Below are 26205 nucleotides of genomic sequence, written 5' to 3' on the forward strand. Positions count from 1 at the left end.
GCTCTTTCTCAATAGTTGAGTAGTTCTTTTGAGGTGGAGTGAACTTCTTACTGTAATAAGATACAGGATGTTCAATACCCTGATCATCCTCTTGCAGCAAAACAGCCCCAGCTCTTGTATCACTTGCGTCAACAGCCATCTTAAAAGGCTTAGCAAAATTTGGAGTAGCGAGCACTGGCTGACTTAATAGAATAGCTTTAAGTTTGTTGAAAGAGGATTCACAGTTATCGGTCCAGACAAATTTAACTCCCTTTTTCAGTAGGTCTGTAAGTGGTGATACAAGAATTGAAAAGTTAAGAACAAATCTCCTGTAATAACCTACCATTCCCAAAAATCTTTGTAGCTCTTTCCTACTTTTAGGTCTGGGAAGATCACTTATAACCTGAACCTTAGCTCCTGGTGGTGCAACATGTCCATCACCAATTACGTACCCGAGGTACTGAACTTTAGCTTGACCAAACTCACACTTTGATAAATTAGCTACAAGATTAGCCTGAACCAAACGCTCAAGAAATTTACTGACATGGCATAGGTGATCTTTCCAGTTGTCACTGAAGATTAATACATCATCAATATAAACAACACACCCTGCCAAACCCTCTGTTACAACATTCATGAGCTTCTGAAAAGTGGCTGGTGCATTCTTCATACCATATGGCATTACGGAACATGCAAAAGTCTTTCCTAGTGTTACAAAACATGAGATCTCCCTAGCACGTTCAGTCATAGGTACTTGCCAGTATCCCTTTAACAAATCAAACTTACTTATGTACCTAGCCTTTCCGATCTTGTCTATGCAATCTTCCACACGAGGGAGAGGGTAAGTGTCTGTTTTGGTGATCTGATTAACACGTCTGTAGTCGATGCAAAGCCGCTGTGACCCACCCGGCTTAGGGACCAGAGTGACAGGAGAACTCCACTCGCTCTGACAGGGCTCAATCATCTTGTGGTCCAACAGGTACCCAAGCTCCTGCTGGATAAGAGGAACTTTCACTGGGTTCACACGGCAAGGAGGCAGTTTAATTGGCTTCGCGTCTCCAACATCGACATCATGCATCAACACAGTAGTTCTTCCTGGAGTGGCACGGAACACTTGCGGGCACTCCTGCAGTAATGCCGAAAACTCCTGCCTTTCCTCGGGAGGTAGATGAGAAAGCATAGTCTGGAGATCATTCATGATATCAGGATTCTTCCCCAAACTATCACTCAGACTCACACTGCCTGGGAGAGCTTCACTTGCAGACTCGGGTGGAACAGCTACAGTGCAGACTGGATTATTTTCGTCCCGCCTGTGATATAACTTTAGCATGTTGATGTGACATAGTTGCTTGTTCTTTCTACGATCTGGTGTGGCGATGACATAGTTGACATCACTGAGTTTCTTCTCCACGAAATAAGGACCACTAAACTTGGCTTGAAGAGGTTGCCCATGAACCGGTAGCAGAATCAAAACCTGATCTCCTGGCTGAAAGTGGCGTAACCTGGACTTCTTATCATACCAAGTCTTCATCTTCTCCTGAGTAGCTCCTAAATTCTCTCTCGCCAACTGTAAAGCAGTGGACAGCCGTTCTTTGAACTTCATCACATACTCCAGCAGGTTGACGTCATCTTCCTCCGACAGCCGGCATTCCTTGAGTAACTTAAGGGGTCCTCTTACTTCATGGCCAAACAGTAGTTTAAAAGGTGACAAGCCCAGTGATTCATTTGGAGATTCTCTTGCGGCAAACACAACAAATGGAAGACCTTTATCCCAGTCTTTCTGATGTTCCAAACAGTATTTCTTGAGCATCGATTTGAGTGTTTGATGATATCTCTCCAACACTCCTTGGGTCTGGGGATGGTAAGCTGAAGACGTGATCTGGGTGATGCCCAACTCTTTCAGAGACTGCTTGATAACATTCGACATGAAATTACTTCCCCGGTCTGACTGTACCTCCTTGGGCAGACCAAACTTTGTGAAGAACCCTAGCATTTCCTTAACCTCGTTCGTTGCTGAGATATTTCTAAGTGGAATGGCTTCAGGATAACGAGTAGCCATATCGATCAGGGTCAACACATAAGAAAATCCTGAAGAAGTCTTAGGAAAAGGGCCCACAATATCCACCAACACACGGGTGAATGGCGCCTCAAAAGGAGGAATGGGAACTAGAGGTGCAACCTTTTCGGTCTGATTACACTTCCCCACAACTTGACAGGTGTGACAAGACTTACAATACTAGGAAACATCCCTGAAGATACCTGGCTAGTAGAAGTGTTTCAAAATGCGTGCCACAGTCTTCCTCACTCCAAGGTGTCCTGCCAAACTGGAATCATGAGCCACTCTAATGATATCCTGCCAACAAACACGAGGGATGACAACTTGATGTACAACCTCCCATTCACAGTCGGCTGATGCTGCTGGGGGTCTCCACTTCCTCATAAGTACTCCTGACTTTATATAATAACAAGTAGAAGCACCAGCTGACTCTTCCTCACTGCAAGCAGAGTTAGCTAGACCTTTCAACTCAGGGTCAGCAACCTGCAACTCAACCAACTCTTGACGAGACAAATTATCAACACTACGCGGTACTGCCTCATCTGGTGAGTGGTCCAAATTAGCAAGAAAAGTGTCAGCTAGGATAACATCATCATAATCATTATCCTCTAAGTCACCAGTAACTTTAGACTTAGCCCTAGTGACAGCACATGCAGGGAACACATCGGGGACATCACAATCCATGGGCCGCAGCCACTGGCTCACTAGACAACTGAGGAGCTGGACACACTTGACTTCCACCAATATCATTTCCAAGTAAGAAAGTTACACCTGACATTGGGAGTGTCTCAACCAACCCAACCTTAACGGAACCTTTAACAAAACGAGACTCTAAATTCGCTCTGCACAGAGGGACAGAGAAGTAATTATTCCCTACACCTTGTAAGATTACAGTTTCATCAGAGGAATTAACATTAGAGCCTAGAACACTGGTCAGCATAAGGGATTGGCAAGCACCTGTATCACGATATATTTTAACTGATTTCCTGTCATTACTGTCCAAAGGACTGACAAACCATCAGACAGGAAATTAGCACATGAACTCTCGAGAGTGTCACCCACGTTACTGCTCAAAAGAGGAGCTTCATCATGAGAATTTAATTTACCCCTCAAAGCAGGTTCAGTTAACTCAGTTAAAGAATTCTGGGAACTCTCAAGGGTGGACACTAGACCAATTGACTGAATATTTAAAGACTCCTTTTTGTTCACATCACGCTGTCTCCTGAAACATTTCTCCGTAGTATGACCAAGCTTACTACAATAAGTACATTTACTTTTCTGAAATCTAGAGGTGGAGCTGGTATTTACTTCCTGAGAAACATCATCTTTATTCTCTTTCCTGTTACCTGTACTCTGAGTAGAGGCAACGTACTTACTCTCAGTTTTCCTTTTATCTCTAGAATATCTCTTGTGAGTGAGAACATATTCATCAGCTAAAACTGCAGCATCAGACAAATTATCTATTCTTCTCTCATCAAGATATAGGCTTACATCATTATTAATACACCTTTTGAAGTCCTCCAGCAAAATAATCTGCTTAAATTTGTCAAAATCAGAATCCACATTCTTAGAATTTAACCACTGCTCTAACAGATCTTCTTTGATTTTTGCATACTCAACATGGGATTGCTTATCTTGCTTATAAGTTGTCCTAAATTTTACTCTATAGGCTTCAGGAACAAGCTCATAGGCCTTAAGAATCAAGCTCTTAACTACATCATAATTATCAGATTGATCCTGAGGCAAAGATGCATAAGTTACTTGAGCTTTACCGGTGAGAACAGTTTGAAGGAGTACTGGCCAATACTTTTTGGGCCAATTAAAACCTGTAGCTACCCTCTCAAACAACTGAAAATACTTTGTTAAATCAGATTCATTAAAAGGAGGGACAAGTTTAACATTTTTAGCCACATCAAAATCATCAGAGCTAGATGATCCAGTTCCACCTTGTTTCATGCGATACTCATGGTCTGCCTGAATCCTAGCAAGTTCAACTTGTGCCTGAAACTCAGCCTCCTTAGCACGAGCCTGAAACTGAGCCTCCTTAGCATTTGCCTGAAACTCAGCCTCGTTAGCACGAGCCTCCTCCAGGGCTAGCTGTAACTTAGCTATTTCAATCTGCGTTTGCTCATTTGGAGGAGTTACATTAAACAAGCTTTCATTAATCATGTCGACAATTTGATCTTTAGAATGATGAGAGCAAACAACAATTCCCAATTGTTGAGCAACAAGCTTAAGTTCATTTTTTGTTCTGTTTTCTACATCACACACTGTTTGCACATTTGACAAAAAATCTTTGGTTTCATCAAGCGTAGTAATAGTAGACATCATGAATAAACCACAGTCACAAAATATCAAGCAATATCCTTATGATAATATCCTGAATATCCTGGCAAGGTCGCCAAATTTATGTTACGGAACAGAGAAAACTGTCCCGCAAAGTTCCAGGTTCAAAACAAGAGAGTTAGGTAAAATTACAAGTTAAAGATTAATGCACAAACTAACAACTAAACATTCAGGACTCATAAGGATAATGTAATGGCAAAAAACAGGTTAAATATATGTCTAACTGCAATAGCCTCTATTAACACAAAATTAGCAAGTGTAAATTTATCTAAGTCAGACCTGATAAAATGAGAAAACCGGATAATGCTCAGTGAATGCAAGATATATTATTACAGATACAAAATATTATTAATAATGGCTGACACCCAAAACACATGAATCACAAAAACCTCACTAGGCCCACGAATTAACACCTTACGCTACACAGCACAAGAAGAAATGCAACAACACTTACACTCAAATTACACAGCTGCTAGATGGTTGGAGACTTTCTGAGCACTCACAAAAATAATAACGACTGTACAGGGGAGGACAGAGATGTGAGCAAAATGAGGAGTAGATCTAAGTGGCAATGATGCAGAAACTGAGCTCATTATATAGGGGCCAGCAGAGCTTGATACAACTTGTAAGAAGGACGCGCAAATGAAGCCATGGGGACAAAGAGTTGACAATCCCGCTCTGAACAACATAAAGAACGACTTACTCTACTATAACGGTAGAAGGGGGGGACTGAGGCAGAACACGCTCGTGATCAAACATGCAGCATACTGTGCGTTAAAATTACACAAAGGATGATAAAATCATAAGTTATGTAAAAATATATATATATATATATATATATATATATATATATATATATATATATATACGGTATATATATATATATATATATATATATATATATATATATATATATATATATATATATATATATATATATATATATATATATATATATATATATATATATATATATATATATATATATATATATATATATATATATATATATATATATATATATATATATGTGGGTGGGGCGGTTTTCCTGTTGCTGATGAACAATATTATTCTGATGAAGGGAAACTTTTCTGACTAAAGGAGTATGATATAGCCCTTACTCTTTCCCCTCAGAAGAAGGGATTTTTATAACGTTATTCTTATAATATAAAGTGGATCGTCGGACTAACTGAAGTAACATTTGAGCCGATGATGTAATTTATATTTTACTCTTTTTACATCCACACTATTTTATTTTACTTTAAGGGATGTCGTCGTTAAGGAAGACAGGAACATTTAAATAACAAGCGCCTGTACCAAGAGAAGAATCCCTAGACCTTAATAAAAAAAATAGAAGTTAAAGCAAAGTCGTTCCTTCGATAGATAAGGTTTTCCCAATGGCCTCGCTACATTACATCCTTGTGTTTAGAATCGGAATGATGTAGCACGGGTTTAGTGAAATGCCTTGGGTTTGGTGGCTTATAGGGGCACAGAAATTCTTTTTTGGCCTGGGATGGTAGTGTCTTCTAGATCTGTTTGGTATTGGTTTGGGTGTGGAAGCTAGCTAATGGGGGATAGGCTGGAGTGGGTCAAATGATAATAAATGTTGATTGAAATGGATTAGATTAGGTTAGGTTAAGTTAGGCTAAGTAAGAGAAGGTTAGGTTGGCTATGTTAAGTTCGGCTGAGTTTCAGAGGATTAAACTAGGTTGGATTTGCTGTGGCTGAGTTGAGGTTTTTCGTATTGGATTAGACTAAGTTGTTGAGTCTGCCTGGGGAAGGTTTAGTTGGAGTGGGCTGGGTTAGTTAGGCTGGGTTTGAATACTTTTGGCCCGAGGAGGTTTGTTCTAGGAAGGTTTCGTTATGGCCCAGGAGCATTAAGGATACACCTGGGAAAAAATTCGAGAACACTGATATTTTCCAGGAAAGTTATATAGAAGACTACTAAGTCGAAATCAACAAACATTCTAAACATTCCACGTAAACTAACCGTGTAGAACGAAAAATTCAAGGTGGCCAACATCGGCATTGAGTGCGTATACAGCTTTATGACTAAAATTCGCACTTGGTCATGTAATACCATCTTTTAAGGGTTTTAAAGCGTAATAAATCCATTTCTGCTATTATTCTAATAATTCTATGTCTCTGATATACACCGAGAATGTGCGGCAAAAGCAAAAAATCGGAAATCTGTATTGACAATTTTGATATGAATTTATATATATATATATATATATATATATATATATATATATATATATATATATATATATATATATATATATATATATATATATTTTATTCGTCCGACTCTGGGCATAGGCTTCAAAGCTTGCTCTCAAGGTCCAGTAGTCCTCCTACATACCATACACCTCTACATGTCATCACTTAGGCGCTAATACCCACCGTCCACATTGAATACAGGCTAGGGCTGTCTCATACAGGACTGATGTATTGGTATTAGCGGGGGTATTTTTACGACGTGTCGGCGGGCCTTCTGGTAGATCAGTAAAGTCTGTTTTTATTACATTCTATCTATCTATCTATCTATAGCCCGACGCCCTAATCCCGCAAAGGGTGGCCGCAGACAAAACGCCTCCAAGTCACTCTGTCACCCACCATTTGACTCCCCTCCCCCCAACTCACCCCCCCCTCCCTTATATACCTCTCAACTCCATCCCTCCACCTCATCCTCGGTCTACCCCTCCCTCTCCCTCCCTCCACCTCACCTACATACACCCTCTTAGTCAGTCTTTCATTCTCCATTCTCTCCACATGTCCAAACCACCTCAGTGTATTTCTCCTAATCTTTTCAACCACATCCACATCTACCCCACAACGTTCCTTCACTTCTTCATTCTTCAACCTGTCCCTCCACGTCACTCCACATGCTCCTCTCAAGTAACTCATTTCCACTGCTCTCACTCTTGACTTGTTCCCCTCTTGCAATGTCCACACCTCGCTTCCATACATCAGGGTAGGGATCACAATACCATCATGCAGTGACTTCTTAACTTCCATACTCACCTCCCTATTTCTCATCACTGCTTTCAGTGTACCAACAACCTTTCTTCCCTGCTGTACCCTTTCACGTACTTCATCCCCCAAAGTTCCATCCTTACTCATCACACTACCCAAGTACTTGAATGCACTCACATTCTCCATATCCTCACCATCCAACCTCACTGCACACTCTGTGACTTCATTCCTCTCAAACACCATAACTTTACTTTTGTTTACATTAACTTTCAGCTTCCTCCTCCTACACACTATCCCAAATTCATTCACCAAACCTTGCAACTCCCATTCATCTTCACTCAACAATACTGTATCATCAGCAAACAGCAACACCGGAAGCTTCCAAATCTCACCCTCATTCATTAGGGCCACCCCCACATCCACTGCCCTACCTTGTACCTCCTTTACAACCCCATCCATATATATATATTAAACAGCCATGGAGACATTACACACCCCTGTTTCAGTCCCACATTGAGATCAAAGAACTCACTCAGCTCACCATCCACTCGCACCGTAGCCCTAGCTCCCTCGTACATACTCTTCACAGCACTCAACAATTTCCCCTCCACTCCATATATTCTTAATACCTTCCACATACCTTGCCTATCTATTCTGTCATAAGCTTTCTCCAAGTCCATGAAGGCAGCATACACTTTCCTTCCCTTCTCTAGATACTTCTCCGCTAAACATCTTAGAACAAATATCTGATCTACACACCCTTTTCCCTTCCTAAATCCCCCTTGTTCTTCTCCAACTAGCTCCTCTGTCATATGCCTAACCCTATCAATGAGTATTCTACCATATATTTTACCAGTCACACTAAGAAGGCAAATACCCCTATGGTTACCACATACTTCTCTCTCCCCTTTTCCTTTGTACAGGGGAACAATTATACCTGATTTCCAGTCCTCTGGAACCCTTCCCTCTTCCCAAGCCAATCTACACAACTTCCATATCCACTCCACAACAATCTCACCCCCATACCTAAGCATTTCACCACACACTCCATCAATTCCTGGGGCCTTTCCCAGCTTAATCTTCTTCATCGCTTCCACTACTTCCGACCTACTGATCTCTTCCTCCCTCCTCTCATCTCTTCTTCTCCCAGCCATTCCCCAACCACTTATACTCACACTGCTCTCACTCTCTACATTCAACAAATCCTCAAAGTGCTCCTTCCATCTCCTCAATTTCTCTCTCTTCTCCACCAACAATCTATTATTCCTATCTTTCACTCCCCTACTATTTCCCCTTTCACACTGCCTTACTTTCTTTACCTCCTTCCAAAACAATTTCTTACTCTCCCTCCATTTCACACTCAGATTCCTCCCAAACTCTTCATCCACTTTCTTCTTACTCTCCTTCACCAGCCTCTTAACCTCCCTTCTCCTGCTCACATATACCTCTCTCTTCTCTCTCTCATCTTCTCCCCTACCTCTACTCGCCAACCATTCACCATATGCCTTCTTCTTTTGTTCCACAGCTCGTTTCACCTCATCATTCCACCATGCTGTCCCTTGCACAACCTTGCATCTCCTCCTCACTCCAGAAACCGCCTCACACGCTGCGCTTATCTCTTCCGTGAATATCTTACATACTTCTTCCACCCCTTCCATCTGCTCTAGCTCATACCTTCCCAATCTTTCTTCCACTATGCTCTTATACTCTGTCCTTTTCTCACTATCTTGCAATTTCTCCACTCTTCTCACAGGAGCTGCTTCCTCCTGTCTTCCCCTTCGCCTCCTCAACCACTTTCTTTGCAGCTCTACCTTGGCCATCACTAAGTGATGGTCCGAGACTCCATTCCCCCACCCTCTCCACACCCTTGCATCCAACACTTGTCTTCTCATTCGCTCATCCACACACACGTAGTCTATCATTGCCTTTCGTTCAACAAGTTCACCATCCATCCTCCTCATTACTCTCCATGTATACCGGTGGATCATCTTATGACGAAAGTAGGTGTTGGCTATTGCCAACCCCTTACCAGCACAGATGTCCACCAAAGCACTACCATTCCCATCTACTTCAGCTGGCACACCCCACTGACCAACCACTTAGGCGCTTATTACATTCAAAACCTTAAACTATTCCCTGCCCCAGCGGGGATTTGAACCTGGGTTCGGTAGGACTGCAGGCCACCTCTATACCGACTGATAGATACAGATTGAAGTGTAGAGGCAGAAGTACATAGAAAGACAGAAGACAGTGTGAATGGAACGATATGACGGTACAAGAACAGCATGATATTTGTGATTTTTGTGATAAGCCACTCGCCTCTGACCGAAGTACTGTCACAGAAAGAGGCCTCCCTAACATAGTGAACAGTAGTGCTGATCTGAGGGATGGACTTTATGAAAAGATTCTATCTAAAGTGTTGCCAGTTCCGACTCATAGATGGTGCAAAGAACATTACATCAAGCCATCACACATAAAATGTCTTGCCACAAACAGTTCCTGTTTGTGAGTCACTAAAGGCTCCTTTCTACGGTCTATATTCTCAGACAGTTGACCAACACACAGACTGCCGAGAATCCACAACTGCGTGTGATAGCAGACACTTTCTCTCCTTTCGGAAATACCCATCAGACAATTCGCCATTTCCCTATACAGGCGAATACCGCGAGAGACTGGTCTGCAGTCGTGGCATCTATTTGTGCTAATGCAAACTGAGCAGTCAAAATAGTTTAGGAGGCAGCTGCACGTATCACTGGCCTGAACTACACTGACAGTGCTGCAAATACGTTGAGGTCGACCTCTCGCTACTTTTCGTGCAGGTCACATGTGTGATAAAGAACCGATCAGATATGGAGAATCACCTGAAACATGAGTTTTGCAAATGGCCACCTGCACTATTTGACAAGGGTACAATGCGCAACAACAATGAAATTGGTTTTGCCAAGGTGCTGAAAGCTCCAGTAGTGCCAGTATCCACTGATGCTCTTAAGAACCCATACCATGTGGTGGATGTCGGACAAATGCTGCAAAATGTGACATGGCCTGTGGGCTGCACGCATGGTGATGTGTGTGATATCTACAGTATGTGAATCACGTTATAAGTAACTATGGCAAAGAATACACTGTCTGTTTTGATGGCTACACACATCTCATTCTGTTAACCGAGGTAGCTGAACAGAACCGCAGCACTAATCCAAATGTCTCTGCAGACATAGTGTTTGATTTCAACACATCAGTCACGAGCAATCAACGCTCCGTCTTAGCAAATCGTAACAAGTCACGGTTAATCAGCAGGGTGAAGGACCAGCCTACATCTGAAGGCGTTGCTCTCTGTCAAAGTCAGGCTGGTGCTGACTATTTAATAAGTAGCACGGCATTGGCATTTGCTGGGAATATCGCACTACCTGTTGTACTTGTGGCAAAGGATACAGATCTGCTAGTCATGTTGGTTGATGGGGCCACAACAGACAATATCTATAGGCAGTATGCAAGAGACTTTGATTATGGCATACACAGCATCCAGCAGACAATGCATCCACACACCCGACAACACATACTGATAGCACACGTATCACTGGATGTGACACAGTCTTGGCTTTATATGGCACTGGCAGAAAGAAGGCCATGACAGTCTTGGAATGATTGGAGAATGTTGGATGTGTTTAAAAAGAATGATGCCAGCCATGAAGAAGTAATCAGAGTTGGGGAAATATTCTTACTGAAGTTATATAATGCCAATCCAACATGTATAACACTTGATAAGCTGAGATTTGTGCAGCTTTCATTTCTGCATCCTATAATATGCCTCATTACATCAGGGAGGTCACCCCCCAGTTAGCGGTAGGGAGGTCAGTGTCAGGTGGTTCGGGCCAAAAATTTCAAATGGGCATAAAATCATCAATTTTCATCCGATTTACTCCAAATTTCATATGTAACATCTTTGACTAGACATCCTGTTGTGTTTATACGTCAGCACTAAAATGACTGCCGGGGACAGGTTTGATATGCCTTGGCGCCGCTTCTTGTTATTGGTCTATAATCAGAGGGCTAAGATGGACTTTTTTACTTTGGAATTTTGTGGATGTTGGTTTCGTTTAATGACTTTGGGAATGATAAAATACGTATGTATAGTTTGAATAATTTTACTAGAACAGGAGCAACTCCTGTGTAACACTTTAATAACTCATGGAGGAATTCCTTGTGGATCGGATGCTTTGTTGTTTCATAAATTGTCTGGGATATGTTTTACATATCTAGCCTGTGTTTTTTGAGGAGCAATTTGAGGGAAGTCAAGTTCTAGTACCGGAACGTTTGACTGATTTCCTCCAAGGTAGAATTTTTGGCAAACGTATCGGGAAGAATGTTCGTGTTCCATGTGGGCCATTAACAGTTTTTCCGTCTTAAAATTTTAGTGACAGAACAGGAAATGACTTTTTATAGGTTCTGTTGAACTGAGACTTGACCAGGATATTTTATTCTCATTAGGATTAGTCAATAGTTTAGATGCTTGGTCGTGCCAAGAAATCAGTAATAAAACCGTCGAAAACCTTACTCTTAAGTAGAATACCTGATATTTGTGTACCTGATTCCCAGAAACCTAAAGCGCTGACTTTAATAAGAAAAAGAAATGGTATGGAGCACGACAGATGATTCTCGGTGAGGAGGAGAGGTGGTATTGTCCTAAGAATTTAGACGGAATCCCACATACTGTACATAGTACAATAAAACTTGCAATTGTCAAACGATGATCGTAGGAAAAAAAAAAAGGCGATAGAGATATTAAAGTGATTATGTTGATAAGAAAACAATTATACAGTACCTATGCCATATTTATTTTGGAGATAATTTCCCTCTGTCAGGGAGTCAAAGGTGGTATTATCCTAAGAAGTTAGATGAAAGCCCACATACATATTACAATAAAGCTTGCAATCGTCAAACGATGGCAGTAGGAGAAAAAGAAATAAGGGAATAGAAATTTTAAAGTGATTATGTTGATATGAAAACAATTACACAGTACCTAAACCTTATTTTTTTTTGCGGATAAATTCCTTTGTCAGGCAATCAGACACATCAGTAGGGCATGATATAATAAAAATACTCAAACATTTCATATAAACTCAAATCTCTCGTAAATTAAACTTTCAGTAACAAAGATAATACTGTGTGTTATTTGTTGAGTATTTATTACTCCCGTCTCAGACAACAAATAGTATGGGATATTTTGAGCTGACCAATATTCTCCAACTCTTATGACTCAGCTTCAGGTAAATAATACGATCTGGACAAAAGGACAAAAAATTTTGAGATGTTTCAACAATTGAGAGGGTTAACGATGGCTCGATTCACACTCAGGCTTTGACGACTTTTTCCACTTTGAATAATCGTATGGCATTATCTTCATTTTAATACTAGAATTTTGCCTACCATAAGCGTGTTAAAGAGAAGATAATAAGTTATTATTTAAATTAGATTTTATTTTTGGAGAACCATAACTATTACATGCAACGGCAAGCCTAGCAATTGTAGAGTTAAACTATAAGACGTTAATCCTCTTATTTTCGTGACCAATCTTATTCCACGAAACGTCAGGCGATTTTATTCAGGTGAATGTGAGACAGAGACGCGTGGGTGTTGATGAAGAAACCGATGATTCTCGGTTTAGTTAGTATTAATTATGATTGCAGTTCGTGCTTGCGTGTGTGTGGGGGGGTGTGGGGGGAGGTGTGTGGGGGGGTGTGGGTGGGTGTGTGTGTGTGTGGGTGGGTGGGTGTGGGTGGGTGGGTGTGTGGGTGGGTGTGGGGGGAGGTGTGTGTGTGTGTGTGTGTGTGTGTGTGTGTGTGTGTGTGTGTGTGTGTGTGTGTGTAGTTAAATAGACAGTTATGAATGATACGAAACATGCAATGGAGGAAGGGGGAATATGGACCAAAAATAACACAAAATACTGAAAATATAGTCTCATAATTTTCCTTATATATAAAACATCTGAAAATAGTCTCATGGTTCAATGATCTCACTTTAAATATGAATTTAGATAAAAAGCTCCATTCCCATTCCTGTTTCACTGTAAGGTCTCGCTGCTGAAAAGAGAAAAAAAATCAGTTTCTGGTAGTTCCAGGTTGAACCCCAGGAATTATTTTCCCTCCTTCAGCATAATATAGGATTGTTAGAATGGACCATAGTTTACGATTTTTGAAAAGCTCTCCAGCGTTTCACTTGGCTTTCATGGTTTAGTCATTAGTATAATTCACCTCCCACGCAGCAACAAGCAATGCTTGTGCGCCGGTTCCAACGTGGAACCCAGGTGACGTGCACACAAGCAGTTGCCAAGTGTTACATTCATCTGGTATTCTTGTTTTGGGCAGTGTGTTTCGCTGATCACAAGCATATTACAGTCAACACAGATGCGATGAAATAAAGCACAAATCACTCGGTAAAAGGGCAACAACATTACAGCTGATGAAATTATTAAAATGGAAATCAAACCTCATGAACGCCGTGGCACACCTGAGGTGGCATGTTATAATTCCAGGAGGCGTCTAACGCCTCAGACTAGCGAGCTCATTAGCTGTGGTGCAGGTGAGGCCAGTTGTAGTGTTTATCATATTTCTATTTACCATATTCTGCCTGAGTTAGACCTTTATGTGCTTTATTACCATTGAAATAGTAACCTTCAGAAGCCTGAACTCCTTCGCTGAGGTGATGTTTTCTGTTGGTATATTCCTGTTATCTCCTGACAGCCACACTCAGACTGGAGGAGAATATTTGTAGTGAGAGCTATATGTAACCCGCTCTAGTTAGAAGAAATTCTCTCAAATCTGAATAAAATAATCTGGAGGTTACAAGAGAAAGTAGTAAAAAGTAGGTTAGCGCAGTTATATGAATATTGAATTTTTCAAACGTTTCAGAACTAGTGCCTAAGGAAGTCGGGCCCAAGTGTGCAAGAGGAAGGCAGCAACAACTGGAAAGATGCTGGTGTTCCTCCTCATGGCTCTCCTGTTGGGGGTCTCTCAGTCCGTTGTAAGTCCACTTCGCCTTTCTTAACACTAACCTGTACTAATCTCCTCGATGCGATGACGTACTTTCTTGCTATTAAGATACGATTTTATTTCCTACAACCCATCGCACTGGTAAGGTTTATGAAGGCAATATTAAACCCATGCAATTACCTTATTTTAAAAATCGTCTGAAACTATAAAGAATAAAATGAGTATGTCCCCTGATTCAAGAGGTAAACTGAGTACATAAAGGGACGGGAAAACCTTCAATTTATGACATTAACTTTTAATACCACTGAAAGAATAGGAAATTGTTGGACTGTATTTCACTATTTTTAACCCCTTAACCGCGGGTGTCATTCCAGGAGGTGGTGGCTCAATCGGTAGAGAGTTGGCCTGCAGTCCTGACGGACCCGGGTTCAAATCCCGCTGAGGCAGGGAACAGTTTAAGGATTTGAATTTCATAAAATCAGACTTTACTGATCTACCAGAAGGCCCGCCGACATGTCGTAAAAATACCCCCGCTAATACCAATACACCAGTCCTGTATGAGACAGCCCTAGCATGTATTCAATATGGACGGTGGGTGTTAGCACCGAAGTGGTGACATGTAGAGGTGTGCGGTACGTAGGAGGACTACTGGGCCTTGAAAGCAGGCTGTGAAGCCTATGCCCGGAGTCGGTCACATAAAAAAAAAAAAAAAAAAAAAAAAAAGAATGACGGCGACAAAACTGGACCAAACCGCGGGTGGCATTCTGGAATGATCGTGAATATTTTGAACACCGCGCGTTTTCCCGGCGCGCAAATATTCTCACGCAAGAGTAGCTGTCGAGTTCTTTCATGCCAGCCATCCCACACCTCCCTCCTCCAACCCCGAGGGGCCCCCCCCACCCCTGCCCTGACCCGCGTCAGTCAGTATCTGTCCAGCTCTGTGCGTGATAATGGCGCTCCGTCCCGACTCATCGTCGCTCGCTTCCTCCTCTACAATGTTTAGTGCTAGTGTTCCCTCTACCTCTACACCGGTAAAGGAACTGCCGACGGCGAGGCAGAAGGGGTTGAGCACTCCTGAAATTAGAACTGAGCTGGACAAAACTGTAAGTACTACTCTTGATTGTGGCAGTGAAAGTGACACACTCACAGCAAGCAGTGATGATTTGGCAGTGATTGGTGGTGAACCATTTTCCATTGATAGTGACAGTGATGAAAGTGATCGTGTTGATTACCCCCCACCACCCCCAACTTACTCTGGGAAAGGAAAGGCTCCTATGGGCAAATCTGGTATTGCACGTGGGAAGGGAGTGAAGCGCAGGCTCACGTCTCCCACACCAGGCCCTAGTACGCATTTCCCATCAATTTCCCGTTCCCCTAGCCCAATTGCCCTCACATCATCATCATCATCATCTGTCGTGCCCTCTCCTCAGTCTACATCATCTGAGGAGTACGAATTACCAAAGCCTGCAAAGCGAGGGAAGGCAGGCCGTGCAGGCCGTGCAGGCAGGCCTAGAACAAAGGGGATGCGTGGCAGTTGGAGGGCAAAGCTGGGCGATAAGCGAGGCGATAAGCGAGGTGATAAGCGGGGTAGAAAGGGTCAAGTTTCACCATGCACCAGGTCAGAAACCCCCGCGCCTGCCCCCCGCTCAGTTCCCTCACCCACGCCACCCCCCCACTCACCGCCCCCGCACTCACCCCCCTCCCCGTTGCCTCCTGCCTCACCCACCTCCCGCTTGCCTCCTGCCTCACCTCCTGCCTCACCCATTGCCTCTACATCAGCTCCTTCTCACGGGGAAACGAGTGGAATGCAACCTGCCCCTGCCACTGAACCATGCACAGGGCAAGTTGATGCATTTGTTTGGACTGACGGCAGAGATTTCCAGCCACACAATCCACCGTTTGATATGACAAATGCTGGAATACAGCCTGCCTTCCCATGCAACGCAGGTGATGAGTTTGTTGATTACTTCCTGGCCTTCCTTGATGATGAAATTGTGCAGCATGTCAGCGATGAGACCAATAGGTATGCAACTCAGTGTGCAGCACAAGGGCTGGGACCTATTGGCTCACCAAAGCAAGTGTCGTGGTTGCCTGTCGGGATCAGAGAGCTGTATGTTTTTTTTGCACTCATGTTTTTGATGCCCCATATAAAGAGACATGAGTTGGAGGAGTACTGGCTCGTGGATGACATAACTACTATCCCCATATTCGGGAAGTATATGTCACGGGATCGGTTCCGACAGCTGCTTGGATACCTGCACTTCACTGACAATGACAACCCGTCCCAAACTGACCCTTTGTGGAAAGTGAGGGATTTCCTCAACAAGATTAGGGATCGATTTATGCGATTTTTCAGGCCTATGCAGAAAGTCGTCATAGACGAGTCCCTGGTATTGTTCAGAGGACGTCTCAAATTCAGGCAGTACATCCCCAGCAAACGCCACCGCTTTGGGATAAAGTTCTTTGTGCTGTGTGACTGTGAGATGGGGTATATAATGGATTTTGTCATTTACTCGGCTAGCACAATGGATGTGAACAGGAAAGACCCCCTTGGCTTCTCTGGCTCCGTTGTAAAAGTGCTGATGGAGAGGTATTTTGGTGGTAATCATGTGCTGTACACAGACAATTATTACACAGCACCGAAACTCTCCAAATACCTTGCTGAACACGGCATTGGCACTGTTGGCACTGTACGGAGCTATAGGAAAGAGTGGCCTAGTTTCCCCGAAGCATCATCATCATCCAGGGGAGATGTTCACCTGAAGAAGTCAGACAAGCTTCTTGCGATCAGGTGGCATGACAAGAAGGTTGTCAATATGATCAGCACCATCCACAAGGGGGAAATGAAGAGAACTGGGAAGGTCAGCTACAGGACGGGAGAGCCAATCATGAAGCCTGATGCCGTCATTGATTATAATGTAAATATGAGACTCGTTGATAAGTCTGATATGATGATTGGCGAAATAGACTGTCTCAGGAGAAACACCCGATGGTACAGGAAGGCTTGCCTGCACATGCTCGATATGTGCATGCTCAATGCCTTCATTCTTTACAAGACACAAGTCGGGGGCATAAGGCAACCATCACTGAGACAGTTTTCCAAGACTGTCGTGCAGCAGCTACTTGAACGATTTGGTCAGGTGACGGCATTGATCCCGAGGCGACACTCTGACACACAACCTGACCGTCTTGAGTGCTGCAATTACATGAGCCGGCACCAGCTTGTGAAATTGCCTCCTAAAGCAGGCGGCAGGTTGTCACAGGGCCGCTGCAGAGTATGTTCAACCACCACACGAAGGCCTACGACGAGAAAAATGAGCACACACCAGTGCCTTGAATGCCAAGTCGCTCTATGTGTAACTCCGTGCTTTGCCGAGTACCACTCTCTGAGTAAATACTGAAAGTGACAGTGATATATAGTGATGCGACAGTGACGTGCTTTGCCAATAATTGTATAATGGATAATGTAGTAATAAGGGATATTTTGCCTAGAAAATAAAGGAAATATTGGCCAGTATAATAAGTGATATTGTAATAAGAGAATCTGCGGCACTTGTGGAATTCTGCGGCACTTATGTAATTCTGTGGTGCGCCAGTGACGCAATATAGTAATAAGTGCATTGTAAATATAATGTACATTGCCCATATTATATGTAAAATAATATTAGAAGTTAGAAAGAATGAAAAGATCGCAGGAAACGTCAGTGAGCAGGTGCCGCCGCAGTGAAGTGAGGCGCAGCCGCAGTGAAGAGCGGGTGCAGCCGCAGGGAAGTGCCTTTTACCTACCTCAATGAACACAGAGTGGGTGTTTATCGTATGTACAGTGTTCATATATGTTTATATTACTATTATGAGAGAGTGGTTGGCATTTGGTACTGGTGTGTGGGGCGTAAAATAGTTATTTCACACCCCTCACTTCTAACGGCTCTCCCCGTCCTGTGAAAGTCAACGAAGTCATGAAACCTACATCAATGGAAAGCTGAAGGTTTGTACTTTCTAATGGTACCTTATTTTTTTTCTCTAGCTTTATTCTGTGCAGAGTTATTAAGGTTTAAAGGTTTGTTTACATTTGGCTGAAACCCCCGCGGGAGAGGACAGTCAGACCAAAACAATACCCGTGGTTAAGGGGTTAACGCACTGAGCAACGGGGAAGGGAGGTCATTTTCTTTTATTATCGGTAATGTATTTAAAACAAAAATGTAAAAAAAATAGGGTTTGGATTCCTGTCCTGGACCTCAGGGTTCTTAAATGGAACAGCTGTCATTCAGGGTGGGGCATAGCGTGGTAACTTGGGACTGCATATACTCGTATATTAATCTGGAAAAAATATATTAATATCGTCGCATGTCACCGTCAATATCTTGAGTAAATCTGAGTAGTTTTTGTCCTACGAGTGATTCTTCTAACAGTGTTGGTGACTGGCTGCAAGGAAACCACCCAGGATTTCTATCATTGTAAAACGTGCAGCCGTCACTTGAAGCCCAAATCGATATTTTAGTTTGATTCATTCCCAGAATGATAATAATGATCAAGAACCACAGAACGCGATCGACATCGCGTTCAAAGAGATGATGACTTTCCTAACCAGCTTACCACGATCACTTCCCCGAAGAGCTCTTTAATGGCGATGAACTATGTCACCAGCATCTAATTAGCTTTGACTATGTCCGAGATTAACCCTTCCAGTTCGATGGCTTTTTAAAACTTAGTTCTTGCTGTCTCTGGACGGTTTGAGTAATCTGAAGAGGGACTTTTCAGATTTGATGGTTTTGATCTAGCGTCCAGTAACCAGAACTTCGTAGATTCTTCCGAAATTGATTTATAATATTTTGCTGGCGACAAATGAAAAACAAAAGAAGTCAGTAGAATGAAGGAGTTATATTCGACACTACTCTTGAATGAAGTTTAGATTTGCGCTGTATAGAATAAAATATTCAGTAATTTATAGTCCGCCTTCCAGTCAGATTTTTTTTTTTTTTTATAAATAACAGAACGGAGGAAGGAAAAACAAATGGGTAAAAAAAAATAATCCATACACCAGATTACTGGTGTCCTCTGTTCATAAAATATCTGTAACAGTTAGACTTGAACAGTTGTGGGTTGAAATTTGGAGGAAAACAACTCTGGGGAAGTGAGTTCCAGAGAGATGCAGTTCGGGGAATGAAAGAATTCTGATAGGCAGAAGTTCTGCAATATGGTTGAGTGACATTCAAGTCATGAGCGCTACCAGATGCCCGTGTAGCACGAGGGAAGGCATGAAGAGGTGGCACCATGGACGCAACTTTGTCTGAGCATTTGCCAAAAAAATATCTGTAAAATAATGCAAGGGAGGCAACATTCCTTCTTACTTGCAGGGGAGGTAGTTTATATGTAATGGCAGGGTTGTTAATGATTCTAACAGCTTTATTTTGAATTTTGTCTAGTTGTCTTAATGCAACCTCTCCACAACCATTCCACAAGGGTGAGCAATATTCAAGCTGAGAGCGCACATGACTCTTATAAATTATAGCCAACTGCTCATCGGCGAAGAAGTTACGGACTCTGTACAATAATCCAAGTTTCTTTGAGGCGGTTTTAGCAAGTGATCTGACATGAGAGGTCCAGCTGAGGGCACTGTTAAGTGAGACACCAAGAATTTCAATACTTTTGGAGATGGGAATATTAGTAGCACTGAAGGTAATGTACGAATCTGGCAATATCTGTCTATTAGTAAACTGTATATATTTAGTTTTCATCCTCATTCATTCATTGCCAGACGCCATGTATTCCAAACGGGGTGACCAAGGGCTTAGAGTTAATTGTTTTACAGGGAGGGACACATTACTAGCATTAAAAGAGACAAGGTTGTTTTGTCCCCATACACTGATTGTAGATAGATCTTGATTTATGGAGATGGCTGTACTGAGTTGAGAGGTAGAGATATTAGACTTTGTAAATGGATGTCTGAGTGTGAATGAACTATGTAGTGTTGAGTCATCTGCATATGAGTGAATGGGATTGTGAGTGACAGATACGAGATCATTAATATGAACCAGGAACAGGGTTGGCGCCAGAACTGATCCCTGCGGCACTCCGGCGTATGTCGTATTTTCTGTTTAAGTCTTTTATCTGCACACGATTTTTATTTATTAAGAGTAGATGTTTGGTTTAAAGCAGAATGTTATGTAATCTCACCTATATGATGTCATTGCAAGCAAAAAGGAACCAAAGGCCAGAAGCCTGCTGTTCCCTTCAAGGAAAAAGAAAAGAGAGAGAGACAGACAGACAAACAGACAGACAGACCCAAATTCAAGATCCATTCATTTCGAGGCCCCTGATCAAGCTGAGGTTAAAAGACTCTAGGTCATAGGCAGAAGGAAATAAAGCCAGAAGAAGATAGTTCCATACATTGCGAATAAGATGAAAAATACGTAATTAATATTATTATAGGATATATACACGGCATTCAATGAAACCTCATATTTTACAGCATCGAGTGGCGGAGAAAACAGAGAAGAGGCTAACTCAAGATGAAAGGGAGGTGATCAAAGATGAACTGGAACAAAGACTGGAGAAAAGGGTAGATGAGAGGCAAACAAAGCTCTGTGACTCTCGCAAGTGAGTGACACGCAGGGGCTTTTTCAGAACTTTAAGTCGGGTAGGGTGGGTTGACGTTTCACTTCACTACTGCTTTCAGCTGACGTATGTTGTTTGGCGGAGAACTTTCGAACTAGAACTACCAGGTACAGCCATTATTAAACCGTAACAGTCAATATTGTACATATTATTTGTATGTAAAGTATAACTATGTGTAGACTGAACCAATAGTGTAGTAACGTAATTATTTATATCCACAACACATACAACCTTCTGAAACAGCAGATGGTCTGTTCCTCACTCTCTCATGAGACTGAGAATTATTATTTGTTCACAACACTTTTATGCCGTGTGTTGGTAAACATGGGAACCCGACACCATTGAAATTAATCTTCTTATCAGAAGAAACCTGTTACTTATCGTTATTTCAGTAATAGCTTCCATTGAATAACACTGACTCACTCAATGCTTTTCATCATTAATGTTACTAGTTGAAACTAAGTGGTTTTAACTTTCTCGAAAGAAGCTTCTCATAACGCTATATTCCAGTAAAGTTTTGTCTTCATTAACGTTCTCTCTAAATAAGATTTTTGTAATACATGCTTACTTTTCGCAGGAAAAAATTATCATCTCTCTAAATAAAAGCTTGTCTTCATCCACGTCTACTACTATCACTGATTATCTTGTCAGTATTCTCCCCGTAAAAGCTTATCTCGTTAGGTAATATCATAACACTTTAGTTCTTCTGTCAGTCTATCAACCAGGACTTACTGCCTTATCACGAAGGTATACTACCGGATCACGTTTGTCAGTCCAAACACTCAAGGAGAAAGTAGGAATTCACTCACCTCTGAGTTATATTATGTGAGAAACAAGCTCCTACTAACCCTCAGAGGTAAACCCTTGTGGGCTACACATGGCTGAAACGTTTTGCCCACTAGATAACCAAGTGTTCATTTGGTTGTGTGGTTACCACCAATTACCAACTGATTTCCGGAGCTGCTGTAGATATTATTTGGGCTATTACTCAGTTAAGTCACCTGAAGATGGCATTGCATCGTGAGTAGATGGTCGACCTCTTCAGTTCAGGCGGTTATTAAGATACCCTGTTTACCCTGACCTGGCGTAAAATAGCCATCGCTCCATCTTAAGTGTGACAAGAGATTAACACTAAAATATGGTTTTAGTCACGAAGAAGTTCTACACATAGGATCTTGGGGCACATAATTATTATATTTTAGGACTGAGGTACGAGAAGAAAAAAGAAAACCGCAAACCTCCAAGAGGTTGAAAAAAATGAACAACGGAGAGAGAGAGAGAGAGAGAGAGAGAGAGAGAGAGAGAGAGAGAGAGAGAGAGAGAGAGAGAGACTTTTCCAATAGTCTGATCGATCCAAGAATCGAACACATATTTTTCTCGTTTTAATGTGTACTTGCTAACCCAGACATAACCTCCCCCCTCTGTCTCCCTGTCTGTCTGTCTTTGTCTGTCTTTGTGTCTGTCTGTCTTTGTGTCTGTCTGTCTGTCTGTCTGTCTCTCTCTCTCTCTCTCTCTCTCTCTCTCTCTCTCTCTCTCTCTCTCCAGTTTTGACTACACACACACACACACACACACACACACACATACACACGACTATAGTATAGTATATTAAATAACCCTTAAGACTGGCAGCGTTCAAATAAGGGCCGTTTTTCAACCGCGCCTTCTGCTGCACGAAACCGACGATTAGCTGCTTAGATGCCCAGCATATGCTTAACTGAGAGCTGTTTCCGAACCGCACTTTGCTTTGCTGGCAACCAACGACTTATAGGTCGAAGCACTTGCACAAATGAGAGCCTTTCCTATGGCGAAGCATGAAATTCCACGGAAATGCCCTGTAATATAACACCAATGGGGATTGCTTTTAGGGGTCAAAACACCCCTTCAGAATATCAATCGGCATCAAATATAAACTGGCCCATCTAGACCTAGTTTCAGTATTCTGTGAAGCTACATATTTTTTTCCAGTTTTGACCACACACACACACACACACACACACACACACACACACACACACACACACACACACACACACATATATATATATATATATATATATATATATATATATATATATATATGCACAGACTTCACCGTGAAGATATGTATGCAAACTAACCACAGGAGAAATGAAAGGAGCGACAGTGAGTACTTTCGTATATTACATCTTCAGACCGAGTGAGACTGAAACGTAAAGGGTAGAGGTCTTTCATGCACACCCGCAGCAGGTAGTGGCACACAGAACAATGGATGACCTGTATTTTTACCTGCGGCTTAACTTATGGTCACCTGCAGCAGGAAGTGGAACACAACAAAGGATGACCTGAATCTAAAAATGCACGTGACAAAGGAGGAGGGAGTAGGAGGGAAGGAAAGGGGAATGGGAGGGAGGGGGAAGGGGGAGGGGAGGAGGGGAAGGGGGAAGGGGAGATGGGAGAGGGAGGAGGGGATAAATACTGCTGCTTAAGTTAAGACCTAGAGGATTAATGCTTGGTGTGTCCCACACAGGTGTGACTACACCACCGGGAGATGACAGGGAATAATCACGCGTTAGTCTGGGGGATACTGCCTTAAAGTTAATTCAGTTAACAATTTATCACACTTAAAATGACCATAGCTCATGTTTAAATTCTTTTCATACGTGCCAGAAATTAGACAAGATTCTATTTCATTTCTTTCATCTAAGCTTTTTGATCTTGCTAGAATCTTGGAGCCTTTCCAGCCAATATGGTGATCACTGGATGCTTTGTGCTGAAATAAACCACTACTCTGTTGAGCTGTCCTTACACTGTATTTATGTTGTGAGATTCTAGTTTCCAAATCTTTTCCAGATTGTCCTATGTAAAGCATACTAACTCAGTGCCACAATACAGCCAAGAAACGATTCCTTGAAGGGAAAACTAATAAGCCAGATCGCCAGAACATTCAAAGAACCCTTGTCCTCCCCTCCCATGAAAATTTTCTTTATGTTGTTCACATACTGAGGAAACTCAATGTACAAGTAGTATTCAAATATGAGAACACCATAAAAAAAAAAAAAAAACTCATCAAGAACAGCCCTTTCAGTAATTCAGGCGTTGTTTACAAAATCCCGTGTAAAAGCTGTAGCAAATTTTACATAGGACAATCTGGAAAAGATTTGGAAACTAGAATCTCACAACATAAATACAGTGTAAGGACAGCCCAACAGAGTAGTGGTTTATTTCAGCACAAAGCATCCAGTGATCACCATATTGACTGGACAGGCTCCTAGATTCTAGCAAGATCAAAAAGCTTAGATGAAAGAAATGTAATAGAATCTTGTTTAATTTCTGGCACAAATGAAAAAAATGTAAACATGAGCTATGGTCATTTTAAGTGTGATAAATTGTTAACTGAATTAACTTTAAAGCAGTATCCCCCAGACTAACACTTGCTTATTCCCTGTCATCTCCCGGTGGTGTAGTCACACCTGTGTGGGGCACACCAAGCATTAATCCTATAGGTCTTAACTTAAGCAGCAGTATTTATCTCCTCCTCCCTCCCCCTTCTCCCCTTCCCCCTTCCCCTCCTCCCCTCCCCCTTCCCCCTCCCTCCCACTCCCCTTTCCTCCCCTCCTACTCCCTCCTCCTTTGTCACGTGCATTTTTAGATTCAGGTCATCCTTTGTTGTGTTCCACTTCCTGCTGCAGGTGACCATAAGTTAAGCCGCAGGTAAAAATTCAGGTCATCCATTGTTCTGTGTGCCACTACCTGCTGCGGGTGTGCATAAAAGACCTCTACCCTTTACGTTTCTGTCTCACTCGGTCTGAAGATGTAATATGCAAAAGTACTCACTGTCGCTCCTTTCATTTCTCCTGTGGTTAGTTTACACACACACACACACACACACACACGAGTATGTCTCTCTCTCTCTCTCTCTCTCTCTCTCTACCTGTATATTAGTTTATACAAGTGCTCGTGGGCCCTTCGAGCCCCTCGCACTTGCTCCTGCGGAGGGTTCTTGGGTTTATGTGCTGTTCTAGTGGAACGTTGTCACTAGAATTTTTTGCAGCTGACAAATTAATCGTATTATTTGCAGCTTCGAGAATGGATCCCAGTATATTTTATTGCTACCTCTGGACAAAAAATTCTACGGAGATCCTATGCCGAGCTTCGGGAGCAGAGTTCTTTGGTCAAAATGTGATCGCTCATTAAGTATAGTAAAAGTTTTTCAGTTGTAATGGGACCAAGTTTTTTCACATCAGCGAATTTTTTGCGATTTCTGTGAAGATTCTGGTGTGATTTGATGTGTACAGTAGTTTCAGCTGCCCAAAACGCACACACACACACACGAAGACTTGGACCTGAAAAACAGATTTCATCGAAGAAGGAACCTAAGGCCAGGAACCTGCAAACTGTTCCCTCCAAGAAAAACAAAACCAGTGTAACAGAGAGTCAGATTCAAGATCCTTATGCAACCGACAACCATTAATTCCCTCCTCTCTCTCTCTCTCTCTCTCTCTCTCTCTCTCTCTCTCTCTCTACTGGTGAAATTCTTCTACAGTACGAGTTGTGAGAAGGTCGGCGGGTATTGCTTCACTGAAACATTCCCTCCTGAATGCTATTAGGTACGTTATGGCTTCTGCAACTCAACCGAATGTGGCTGTTGCATTGGTAAGTGTTAACGTCTTCTGTTGAGATATCACTTAGTAGTCGCAGGTTAAAGCTATTAGAACACTAACGTAATTTTGTATATTGCTCATTACGCTAGACAGCTCATTCAGTTCTCTGAGACTTTTAGAAGTAAGAGGTTGGAAAAGCCTTACTTAGCCAATTTTTATGCCCTTCTGTGAAACGGCGTCATTAAGATTTCAGTCATCCAGTTACCAGATGATTATATTTACTTTAAGAGAAACTTGAAGTTAAGAAAAATTATTGTAAACATGCCATATTAGTGAACGGTTTAAATCGGTTATGAGTGATGTAAATTTTTTAGCATTTGTTTCTCCACGGGGAGGACAAATTTGGCAAGTTTAGCACGATATATATATATATATATATATATATATATATATATATATATATATATATATATATATATATATATATATATATATATATATATATATATATATATATAGATATATATATATATATATATATATTTTGTACACCGCAGACTGTGAGAAGATCCGTACGAGGTCAGAGTGTGAAGAGAATGGTGGCATATGCAGGAACTGCCAATGCAATGCCGACGAGTACCTCATTTTGGTGTTTTGTGCT

The 26205-nt window shown here is 42.0% G+C and overlaps 1 long non-coding RNA gene across 1 annotated transcript in view; it reads left to right on the forward strand.

The window, feature by feature from the left end:
- Nucleotides 1–14260: 14260 nt before the first annotated feature.
- Nucleotides 14261–26205, forward strand: part of LOC145398630 (uncharacterized) — a 25216-nt gene continuing 13271 nt past the window's right edge. The window contains exons 1-4 of the long non-coding RNA XR_013897167.1: nucleotides 14261–14377; nucleotides 20816–20943; nucleotides 25487–25596; nucleotides 26102–26205. The exon at nucleotides 26102–26205 is cut by the window's right edge and continues 14 nt beyond it. This is a non-coding gene — a long non-coding RNA (uncharacterized LOC145398630). The remainder of the gene's footprint in view (nucleotides 14378–20815; nucleotides 20944–25486; nucleotides 25597–26101) is intronic.

The sequence above is a fragment of the Coenobita brevimanus genome, chromosome 46 (genome assembly GCF_032717465.1).
Source record: "Coenobita brevimanus isolate Jiangsu-jjx chromosome 46, ASM3271746v2, whole genome shotgun sequence".
Taxonomy (NCBI): domain Eukaryota; kingdom Metazoa; phylum Arthropoda; class Malacostraca; order Decapoda; family Coenobitidae; genus Coenobita; species Coenobita brevimanus.